The sequence below is a fragment of the Nannobrachium achirus genome (genome assembly GCF_963921795.1).
Source record: "Nannobrachium achirus genome assembly, chromosome: 19".
NCBI classification, from domain to species: Eukaryota; Metazoa; Chordata; class Actinopteri; order Myctophiformes; family Myctophidae; genus Nannobrachium; species Nannobrachium achirus.
Genome location: NC_137826.1, coordinates 4867570 through 4880452, shown reverse-complemented (window position 1 = coordinate 4880452; position 12883 = coordinate 4867570).

Below are 12883 nucleotides of genomic sequence, written 5' to 3'. Positions count from 1 at the left end.
CCAGACAGGACGATGTGATTTCGTTTCCAATAATGACCCCCACATTATCCTGCTTAATACTCGGCTATTAAACGGAATCAATAATTTGACACAGACACAAACAGAAGCAGACCTCTGGTCAGTTATTCAGAAACGTGCCTTGAATAACCAATTGAATATTCAACAAAGTCCCCTCCCCATCTCCCCCCTCCCTCTCTCTGCTCTATAGCCTATGTAAAGTGTCTTGAGATAATAACTTGTTATGATTTGACACATACTGTGTAGGGCCGTCACGTCACGTCACACTTTTTCCCATCACGTCACGTCACACTTTTGCCCCTACTCTTATCTCCCGCACCGTTGCCCCTATACATGCAAAACTTTGCACACACAATCCTTGGATGCCAACTCACAACCTCCAGCCCTGATTTCTCACATGGCCCTCTTCTAGCGCCACCATCAGGCAGAATTTTGCAAAACACATTTTTGGACACTGCTCCTATCAGATTCTGGCCTAAAGTCATGCAAAGCGGTACACAGTATCTCTAGTCATGTCATCAACATGGATCTGTCCCATTTCCCATATTCCCTCATGATTGGCTACGATTGCCTTCTAGTTTGTGTATGCGACCTGACGGTCGCTTATATCCTGATTAGGGAGTCATATTGGTAAAATTTAATTGAACTGAATTGAAAGTCAGTATTTTCCCTGACTGAGAGGGTGATAAAAGGACTAGGATGGAGTTGTGAGCTGTTTGGTCAGCTCCCACATTTTCCCTCTGGATCAGGGGTCTTCAACACTGGGTCTGGGACCCATAGGGGGTCCTCAGAGTTACTACAGGGGGTTCTCTAAATCTTTGTGTGATGGGAACTTGTTTTTCCCCCTTTCTTATATTAACTACTTGAACCCTAGCGTCCATATTCTTAGCCCAAAATAGACGATCTACAAGCTCACAACGCCTCGCGCTGCGAGGCGTTGTGAGCTTGTAGATCGGCTATTTCCGCCCGGCAAAGAGCTTTGGAGGGGGAAAAGAGCAGACTAAGTACAGTGAAAGGTCAAGTTTATTATTAAAGTATTGACCGTTCAAGTGGTTAAATATCTGAAAACACACATTAACACATCTGTTGCCATGGCTTATTTCTGTCTGTACTGTGCTCTTGCCATGTTTTTGACCAACTTCGAAGACAGCCTCCGCATTCAGTTTTATTGTGACAAAATCACACAACACATCGAATGAAAGAGGAGATTCTCTAGTTTCACCCGGTCCAAGAACCATGTTTCTACGATGTTCGCTTCTGTATTTATAGGCCAGACAAAAAAAAAAAAACGGCCAAAAATGACCCCTTTTTAGACCTTGTTTTGAGAAAAACAGCTTTTAGTGAATGATACTGTATCAGGCTGAAAACTCACTTGATCTTTTTAGCTTTGATTTCAATGACTTCAATATTGTATTTACAGTATTTTTCCTTCAAAGAAATACAAAAGAATAAGACAAATAAATGTTTTTTATTTTGTTTCTTTACCGTTTTCAATCAAGTGTATTCTTGCTAGTTCAGTGTTTCTCTGGCTTGTTCACATTGTTTCTCACATTGTGTGTCTGCGCGCGTGCATGCGTGCGCCTGTATGTGTGCACGTTCACAGTTCAGAGTCTGCATGCATGCTCGTGTGCGTGTGCATGTGCATGTTCACAGTTCAGAGGCTGCGTGCGTGCACGTGTGAGTTGAGATGAGGCCGGTCAGAAACAGCAGGCAGGCCAAGGAAAGTTTTCAGTTCTCCAAAGGGAAGTCAGCAGGCTCCTCTGCACGAACCACTACCTATAAATATAGAAAAATAAAATCCATTTACAATACAATACAATGTGTCTCACACGCACGCACGCACGCACGCACGCACGCACACACACACACACACACTATTTCTCTCTCCCCTCCCTCTCTCTCTCACACACACACACAACAATAAATACTTTTTCTCTCTCTCTCTTCCTCCTTCCTCTTTCTCTCACACACAATACATTCTCACTCTCTCACTCACTCACACACACACACACACACACACACACACACACACACACACACACACACACACACACACACACACACACACACACACACACACACACACACACACACACACACACACACACACACACACACACACACACACACACACACACACACAATACATTTCTCTCTAACCCTCTCTCTCACACAATCAATCACACAGTCAATTCAATGGAGCTTTATCCTCCCTCCCTTTCTTTCTTTCTCTCTCTCACACACACACACACACACACACACACACACACACACACACACACACACACACACACACAATAAACACATTTATCTATCCCTCCAGCCCTCTCTCTCTCTCCCCCTCCCAGATGGGAGGAAAAAAAACACAAATCAATTTACACCTTTAGCCTAAAAGTTTTAGCAGACACATTTATCCTACCCAGAGCGATTTAGATTATAAAAAATAAATTGATTCATCTGACGATTATAGGCTATATATATATAAAATACAAACTCACTGGAAAGTTGTGGTCTGGGTCTCTGGGAATGGGATGTGTGCCTTCGATCTCGCTGTGGTTTCCACTCTTCACCGAGTCAGTCAGGGGACTACACAACGCCTCCCCATGCGAGGCGTTGTGTGCTTGTAGATCGGCTGGCGTTGTGTGCTTGTAGATCGGCTGTTTTAGACTGCGACTTCTGAGAGCTGAATGGACTCGCGTTAGCGACTGGTTCCGCGCACCACCGCGACCAGCTGCTGTTGTTAGCGCCACCGTCTTTGAAGGAGGTGACATTGTTGTAATGAAATAGAACACGTTTTTTTGTCACAGTGACCCACTAACAGGACATTCACAGCAGCCCGTGATAGACTAGAGTGTGTTGTGATGATGATGATGATGATGATGAAGAATATGTTGTTTGTCACCGCGACCGACTAATTCTTGTGGGGGTCCGCTCACTATCCCGACGGGCCGCTGTTCCGGCTAGCGTGGGCAGGTTTTTAGTTACTGAGGTAAGGTTACTGAGGTGATGATGAACCACAATCGTTTGGAGTGGACCAGGAGGAACCAGGACATCACGGCGTGCGGACAATCGGTCCGGCCGACGGCTAAGCAGCGTGAGGACCGGGACATCACGGTGCGTGATCGGGACATCGTGGTACGTTGACCAGGACGACTTGACGGCGACCCGCGAAGGAGCCGTATCACGGCGTTTGGAACCGAACCGGCCCGGCTCCGCGTCACCGTTTGGAAGAGCCTGCCCGCTTGGAGTTGATCGGCGTCTAGAGAACCGAACCGGCCCGGCACCGCGACGCCGCTTGGAGAAGACTGCCCGTTTGGAGTTGATCGGGGACGGGGAGAACCGGCCCGGCGACGCGGCGGCGGCACCGCAGCCAGCACGTTTGAGCCACTTACCCAGCGAACTATCACCGTTTGCCGTTTGGAGCAGTCTGCACCGTTGGAGTTGATTGAGCAGCGCTCAAACGGTGATCATGATGATGATGAGTAAAATGGATAGTCCCGCTGCTGTTGTAGCGCAGCGTCGCCATCTTTGATGGTGAAGTAGAAATTACAGCGACCCACTCGTTTGTTTGATGATGAAGCTGCAGAATAATGTAACGATAGGCAGGCAGACTAGAGTTGTTGGTGGGTGATGATCACAACACAAGTAGATAGTGTGTCACAAACACACACCCTGGCTGGCTTGCTTCAGTCCATTGGTTTCACTTCAGCAGGGGGTACACTAATCTGACAATGGCGCCATCGTGTGTAATAAAGGTGAAATTGACTAGCCTGGACCTTTTATATATACTCTATGGCCTGGACGCACTGAAAAGCATTTCGTCATAGCGAGTTATTATGAATTTCATATTTGAGCCATGGTTTAGCAATATTGTGGTTCATGGGAAGCATTTGTCTTTGTTTTTGGTCACATTACTTGTTGAATATGTGATTTCTGACTTATTTTTTATCACAGAAGCAACAAACTTTGTCACAAGATGGGTGAGAGTGTAATTAACCTAATTAAGTAATTAAGGCCAAACTCGGGAAACTCGGGGTTGGCACAGCGGTCTATTTGAAAACAAACTCGGGAAACTCGGGGTTGGCACCATATGTGTTAACATGAATCCAAAATTATTGGATAATAATAATTAATATAATTAATAATTAATTATTCCCAGGTCCGTTTTACCAATTATAGAGGGTTTAAGTGGTACCGGATATGCAGCTTGTCAAATAAAAGGTGAATTGATCCCAGTGCATGACGGAGGATAATTTCACGATAAATTTAAATCTCAACGATATCATTATTGTGAGTGTGTTTTTATAACGATAAACCAGTGTTTCTCAAATGGTACATGTACCCCTAGGGATACATGCGGGGTACAGGAGAAAATGGGAATGTGTATATTTTACTGTTATTATGGGAATTGATCAAATATTGACAGTCATGTGTGAACCTGCTAATCTGTAAAACTAAATTACTTCCGTTGACTAGTAACTGTTATTGAATTAAAAAATATATATATGTTTATTTGCCATTATGCTGTTTTATTTGTGACACATTGGCATTGGAACTGGACTTTTATTGAGCTTGTGATAAGCAAAATGCTGTCGTCATGTGAAAGGGGTACTTGGCATTCGGAAATCAGTATAAGGGGGTTACTGCAGCCAAAAAGGTTTGAGAACCACTGCGATAAACGATAATAACGATCATCGTCCCATCCCTAGTCAGCCACTGACAACAAACGCAAGTTCAAACTTGAAGATACAAGGTTTCTGCCCGACAGTGATGAACCTGGGTGGGGTTCGGCAAAAAGATACTATACTATACTGCCTCCCCCTGGCCAGCCAGGGCGCCTGATGGGAGGGGAAAGGAACTGGTTGGAAAAACGTGTTCCTTCCACGCGCTACGCCCAACCGGGGAAACTCCCCCGTCAGGTGAAAAGAAGCGACTTGAACATACATAGAAGATAGCATGAGGTCAGTCTCTTGTCTCCCCAGGTTGGCAGAGGGAGTTTAGCACCCAGGATTACATTAGATAATTGACACCGGGTGAAAAATGGGTTAGAAAATCATGGGATAAAGATTTAAGAGAAAAAAAATCAATCAAAGTTCTATGGTCAGCCAGCGGAAGACGGCACAGACCCGTACACCTTCAGGGGGATGGCACTGTGTACGACTGGGACCATGACAAGAAGGCCTGGTTCCCTAAAGTATGAGCCTCTCTTGACACCCCTTAAAATGTGATGATTCGTGAACATTCTAGGATCTCGATAGGGATGCAAAAGTTAAACTAATTAGTTTAATCGATTATAAATAAATTATAATAGCGATGCATCTACAATTTTATTTTATTGTAGATGGTCTATTTGCTAGAGATCTAGCAAATAGAGATCTCTCTCTATAGCGCTGCTGCTACTCAAAGATTTGCCATTTCAGATCATGACAAGTGACAAGCCAGTGGGCCAATTACATGAGTTATATTTCGTCGTTGTCGGGTGGAAACCTTGTACGTCCAAAACCGTTAGTTCTGTATTTATCATTTTAAAAATGATTTAAACTAGTGAAAACAGCCAATCTACAAGCACACAACGCCTCGCACCGCAAGGCGTTGTGTGCTTGTAGATCGGCTGTTTTCACTACTTTTGTCCGACGGCCTTGTATGATGAAGCAGGGCTTTGCTTTGCGAAACTTGAAGATACAAGGTTTCTGCCCGACAGTGATGATTTACTTTGTTGGCCCGCCCAGCCCCCAAAATGGAACGAAGGCCGACATTTTTTTTCCCCCCTAATGGCCGGCCTGGACCGGCCGGGAATGAACCGGCTGTTCGGGAGTTGTCCCGCTTTTCCCAATGGCCAGCACGTCCCTGTTCAGTATCATAAATACTGCATGTACTGCACTGCCTGACCACTATTCATGGTTCTGAAAGCTTTCACTTTGACGTCTGTACTTTTCAAATACAAAATAAGCCTAAATAACTAATTTTTATTATCCTTATCTCACACATTGATGGTAAAACAACCATTAGCATAATGGTGCGCATGCATCATAATTATAGCGTGCACTATAGGGCCTGTCATTATGCACTGGGGCCTATTGTACCGTCTTACCCTTGGCAACACACAGTGTATAATGGTGTACAGTAGCCTATACCACCGGCACGGATACAAATCCAAAAAATAATAATGCTACATACGTTTTATATATAATATATATTTGAATAAGTTGGGCTCCGCTATACACATTTATTATTCACATTGTGGGAAGGAGAAATAATACCCAGCTCATTTTATAACTCAAATGAGCAATTCATGGGCTTATCCCCAGTCCCTGTCCCGTTCCCTCCATCATATGCATGATTTATGAAGGCAGTCCCAAGTTCCACTTCTTAGATTAGCGATTGATTATGGTTCTGGCTGCTGGCCTGCCATCTAATGGCTTTTAGAAAGAATTGTCCTGAGGCCAAACTTTGCTGCTGACCCTTGGTCTGAACTTAAGGCTAGGACAGGGGTCTTCAACAGGGGGTCCGGTACCCCTAGGGGGTCCTCAGGGTCACTACAGGGGGTCCTCCAAGTCTTTGTGTGATAGAAACTTTTTTTCCTCCTTTTATATTTTAACCACCTGAACCCAAGCATTCATATTCGGAGAACTTTAGCCAAAAATAGCAGATCTACAAGCTCACAACGCCTCGCGCTGCGAGGCGTTGTGAGCTTGTAGATCGGCTATTTTCGGCAAAGAGCTTTGGTGTAGAGGGGGAAAAGACAGACTAAGTACAGAGTGAAAGGTCAAGTTTTTTTAAGTATTGACAGTTCAAGTGGTTAAATATCTGAACACACACATTGACATGAATCCAAAATACACTGACGATTGTGCTGTCAAAAGATGAAACTATATGGAATCTATTAACAGGTTGTGGGGGTCCCTGCTTCATCTCTCTCTCAACTAAGGGGTCCTTGGTCTGAAAACGTTGAAGACCCCAGGGCTAGGGTGCAACAGCAGCAGGTAGGCTTAAGCACCTCATTTTGGATTCAGAAATTCTGAACAGCTTTTTCTTTTCTCTACGGGCAAATAAAGTTTGCGTATACTGTTGGCCTCATCCTAAGCCGTGCAATAAGAGGACAACTACAGGTCCTTACACAGGTAGCCCTTAACAGACAGCTAACAGCACCTGTACACCTGTCTCTTGGGTTTGCACCCTTACAAAGGACAAATTGTTTTGCATTATTTCTAATTCTATGTATTAATTCTAATAAGCTTTTTACCTTTATTGGAGGAAAAAGTGCCTTGGATCTTTGCCATCTAAGGATGGCCAGTTTGGTCAGTCCATCCTCCACGCAAAACTACTTGTAATACTGGAATTTGTTGTGTACCTTCTACCTTCATGCTGTGGATAACCCCTACTGAAAAGCAGATTTTTTTTTCCCTATCCCACAATTTTTGTAACCCGTTTTTTCACCCTGCATGCAGTGCCAATTGCCTAAACTGTAATCCCGGGCTCTGCTCTCCCTCTGCCAACCTGGGGAGGGCCCCGAACTGAGCTCATGCTTCCTTCAGTGCATGAGGAGTGAGCGGGCCGCTTCTTTTCACCTGACAGGTTGTATCTTGGGAATGGGCTTATTCTGTGTAAAATGACATATTTAGCCTCCGACCACTGAAATAAGAATCTCTAAAACAATAGAAAGAAGTACATTAAATAATGTTAACACTCATCTTTTATATTCTTTAATTACAATCTAAAATATGAACCCTTGTTGTAAAAAACTAAAGTTGTCCTTTAAGGGAAGACCTTGACATTTGAACGTTTGAGAAACGCTGCAATAGAACCTCTTAAATTGAATGTGTGTATGAATGTACTTCATTTCTGCTCATTCTGTTTTGTAACAGCAACCACTCCTGTCCTCAGATAACACAGAAACTCCACCACCGATGGCACTGAGAGTAAATGCACGTTGGGAACACTCTGTAAAGAAGTGATACAGCGCAACACTTTCAAATATCTCATATTCTATAGTGTCACGTGGATGACTGTGACTGACACTAGAAGGATCATGTTTGGCAGTGAAGGGCTAGTCGCTATGGACACAATAGCACAGAGGATAGGAATATCTGAATTGAGTTTGGAAGCGCCCAGCTAGATGTATGACAATAATAATGATAATTGTGCAGCAGTGACCTATTTATGGGCACTGATAGGGACAAAAATGACACTTACTGCTCTGTGACTGTCGTCTGTTCCATGGCTGCAGACAACTCTACCCTTGTCCTCCCTGCTGCCAGCTAGGGCTGTGCATGTGTTTGCATTTGTGTCTTAGCGTGCGTGCGTGTGTGTGTGTGTGTGTGTGTGTGCGTGTGTGTGTGTTTGGAGGCACACATTTGCTCATGTTATGGTGATTCAAAATGAGGCGCAATAGAAAGGGAATTAAAGGAAGGAGAACAAATGGTAGGGGGGGGGGAGAGAGAGAGAGAGAGAGAGAGAGAGAGAGAGAGAGAGAGAGAGAGAGAGAGAGAGAGCAGGCATGTGCACACAGACATCAAAGGGGGCTTGAGCACCTGCCCTTTTATCCGTCCCTCTCCAGACCATGAATGCCGTTTTTACTATGGTGAAAGAAATGCAAATGCCCCCTTTTCCATGCCATACCTGAAGGCAGCATTCAAGAGAATTGCCTTGTCTAAACTCTCCTGAACTTGAAGGCAGCATCTTATGTTGACAGAATTGCCCTCTCTCTGTGTAGAAATCAAGCATCGAAAATAGCCGACCTCCAAGCTCACAACTCGTTGCAGCGTGGCGCGTTGTGAGCTTGGAGGTCTGCCATTTTCGATATTCTCACCAAAAGGCCCTTTTAGAAATGTCAGCCCCTGCCTCTCTAACATTCTCTGCACGTCCCTGAGAGAGAGAGAGACAGAGAGAGAGATGAGGATGTGGTGATGGAGGGGGTGAGTGGGAGGAGGAGATAATGTGGCGTGGTGCTGGCTGGACCAGCGGCTGGGTGGCAGAGATAACCACTGTGTCTCTGTAGTCATGAATGAGAGAGGCACACACACACACACACACACACACACACACACACACACACACACACACACACACACACACACACACACACACACACACACACACACACTATGCACGCACATGTAGGCACTCCAGGCACCAGTGGTGTCAGTTCAGCAAAAGCTAAGGTATGGCAACATGACTGGTGTCTTGCGCGCGCATGCAAGACACCAGTAATGTTGCCATACCTTAGCAACAGGCATGATGAATTCATTTTAATAACTACATTTTATTTTTTTCCCCTGTAGCCAAGGTATGGCAGCAGCCATACCCAATTGACGCCTCTGCCAGGCAAACACACTGACAGAAACGTATGTGCACCAAGCAAAAGCATGCCATGAATGTACATTTCTGCTGCATGGCGAAGATACGCGCGCGCACACACACACACACACACACACACACACACACACACACACACACACACACACACACACACACACACACACACACACACACACACACACACACACACACACACACACACACACACACACACACACACACACACACACACACACACACACACACACACACACACACACACACACACACAGATCATACAAACACTCCAAAGCGATACATGGCCCAACCTGACATGACAGTATATAAACTGTATACTGTCATGCTGCTGGCCTGGGTTTGAATCCAGTTGAGCCAGACACAAAACCAAAGAGCAAGCATTCTACTGTATGACCTGACCTGTACAGTACAATGAACCCTCGCCTCCTTGACTCTTGCTACTCGCACACGAATCCGAAAACAACAAAACATGCCACAAAGGATAGTTTTCTTATGGCCAAAGCTGTTTTACTAAAGGGACTAGTTATACCTGGGATTTATTTTCAATTCATGCTTTTCGCAGAAACACTTATTATGCAGAGAGCAATTTACTAAATTCACGATCAGAGAAAAAGGCATGAACCCTCGACAAACGACTGTAACGGTAAATGGACTGCAAAGAAAACAATTAGGCTATGCTAAGCACTGTAACTACTGTATGGTATAAAGTATTTTTTATAGTTATTTAGTTATTGTTATAGCTATACTGTAAGACAATGTAGGCACGTGCTACATTCATAACTATAACCAGGTAGGCTACAACAGGTGACTGCACTTAACTACCCGGTCCTGGAATATGTAGATTTGGAACCACTGCCTTAGAAGACCGGCAAAGCGCACGTGAGAGAGAGACAGAGATACACAAGTGGCTGGTATCTCAGCCAGTCGGTCAGTTTGCCTGGAAGCATTTTGACAGAGGCAGAGGCAGTGCAACACAGAGGATTAAGCTTGGCAGGCCAACAAAACACCATCCAGCCACAGAGAGATAGTAAAACAAACATAAACAAACATGCGATTACCTAGAGACTAATGAGACAATATGGTTCAGTAGGTCAACATTGCATAATGGTCCACAGTTCACATTCACTATTAGAATATTTATGTCATATTAAAAGCAGAATTAGTTTCAGGGGTCAACTGAGGTCAATATTAAGAAGAGAATTTACTTCAGGGTTCAATCAGGGTCAATCATGACACAGTCTTAATGCATTATGGAGAATGCTCAGCTATGTTATTGTTCTTGGTGTTTATGTGATTGCATTTTCAATGTGAAACAAACAATTTAAATTCAAACGGGATGAGAGCAAAAAGAACATGCTCAGTTGCCACATTGGATGTAAATGAACCCATATGGGTTGATTTAGGTAACGAATGAAATAAATAATTATAGACAACGTGTCTCTGTTGAATCAATCTATTGAACTGAAATGCCAAACTAATCAGTGTGGCAACACACCCAGTCAATGCATGAGGCTTAAGATTGAAATGTTTACATCGCTGGAGGGTGTCACTTGTCAGAAAGAACAGATACGCTATAAAAGCTTTGCGACGCAATTGCTAGCTTGTAGATTTGTTCTGACAAGCAAAGCCATTTTAAATAAATTAGGCAGGAACCAGCTGCCCAAGGACAAAATAGTTCCCCTTCCATTTCCTGTACTCTGACACAACAGTGGAGTTCAAACGTGGAAATACAAAACAAAACAACAACAAAAAAAAACATGTTGAATTGGTGATATTTAAAAAGACTGTCCGAGACGCGTTTTGTAATTGTATAAAGTTTGCTTGGATCAGGGTTCCCACGGTCATGAAATTCCTGGAAATATTTTGAAATTAGAAAAATATTTTTCCAGTACTGGAAAAGTTTTGGAATTGATCAAGGGTCCTGGAAGGTCCTGGAAAAAATAGCTATGCATTGTCTTTGGTTATTGATTTTGTTAACACCTCTGAAATTACATATTAAACATTGGCCAAATTGTCTCATATTAGAGGCAGAAATTGTGAAAATAGACGATCTACATGCCCACAACGCCTCGCGTTTGCGAGGCGTTGTGAGCATGTAGATCGGCTATTTTCACAATAAAACCGTGTTATACAAAATTCCTCTACTCTTAGTGCTCGTCAGGGTGCCGGGGTCCCCAGTTCAAATATGATTATTTGCACATAGGAGTAAGGAGTGTGGATCACTAGCATCCTTTAAAATTGCCCTGAAAAACCACTTACAGGCAGCAGCCGTTCGCAACTGGTAAAAAATGAACCTAGCCCAACCCTACCCTCCCCTGCCCCTTCTTTGTATATACTGTTTGTTTTAGACTTACTGTCTTTTTTTTTTTTTTTCTTTACATATCTACTGCATAGTACTGTGTTCTATTTGTCTGTCATTCAATGTTATATGAGATACTTCAATGGTTTCCAGTGGAAATAAGCTTAGTCTTTTCATGGATCTCCTTTTAGTAGACCTTGTACCAGTGAACTGTACCGTCATGAAACTGTACCTTTTCCTATGCAAACTTCTAATAAAGTCTTCAATCAATCAATCAATCAATCAAAGCGACTCGTTATTGAGCTGAATTATTGTTATATAGTCCTGGAAATCGGGTTAAATATTCTGGAAAAGTCTTGGAAAAGTTTTGGAAATGAATTGGTAAAGATGTGTGGGAACCCTGTTGGATTTAGGCAGTGCAGCATGTCAGCCTTTACTTGGAACATGTGTGTTACTGTTGGACGAGGAGGCTATAGGCACTGTGCACACACAGCGCTGCCCGACGCTAAATAAACATTAACTGTAAAGCCAAGATGTGTTTGAGTGGCACGATTACATACAAAGTGAATACAAAGATGAGTGCAGGCACGGCACAAACGAGCTAACGAGAACGAGTGACGTTCCCAAACGGCAGAATGAGCGCATTCAACAACGTTCATCAAGCGAAAATAAAGAACGGTCCATTCACGGTCGCCCAAAATATGAACGGGTTTGTGAATGATCGTTCATTGAACGCGTTCAGGCACAAAACTGGATTTAGGCTTTACAACAGTAGGCTATGCGTTTCCATCACCAACGCAAGCAAAAGAAATTGCAGGAAGGTTTATGTGCCCATGCATCAACATCAAGGTTAGGCACGTCTGTACTGCAGGGCACTTTATGACACCCCCATCAATATATTCTTATCTTAACCTATAAAAATCTAAATTTCATTTGCATTGTAAATCTAAATCGCAAAGTATAATGCATAAATGAAGTAAAAAATGTGTAAAGTAAAACAAAAAATCACACTTGTGTGAACTGAGCGGTGGAGGCTGCATGTGTGTGTGTGTGTGTGTGCCTGACCTGAACAACAGCGCCCCTCCCTTAACATGTGTGGTCAGAAAAGGTAGTGCAGGCTACATACAGACTCAGGCTACATACAGACACGCACGCATACCCACACACACGGCCACGTATAGGAGACGGTGTGACCACCGCTCGTAAGAATCTGCGGTGGATGGATCAACC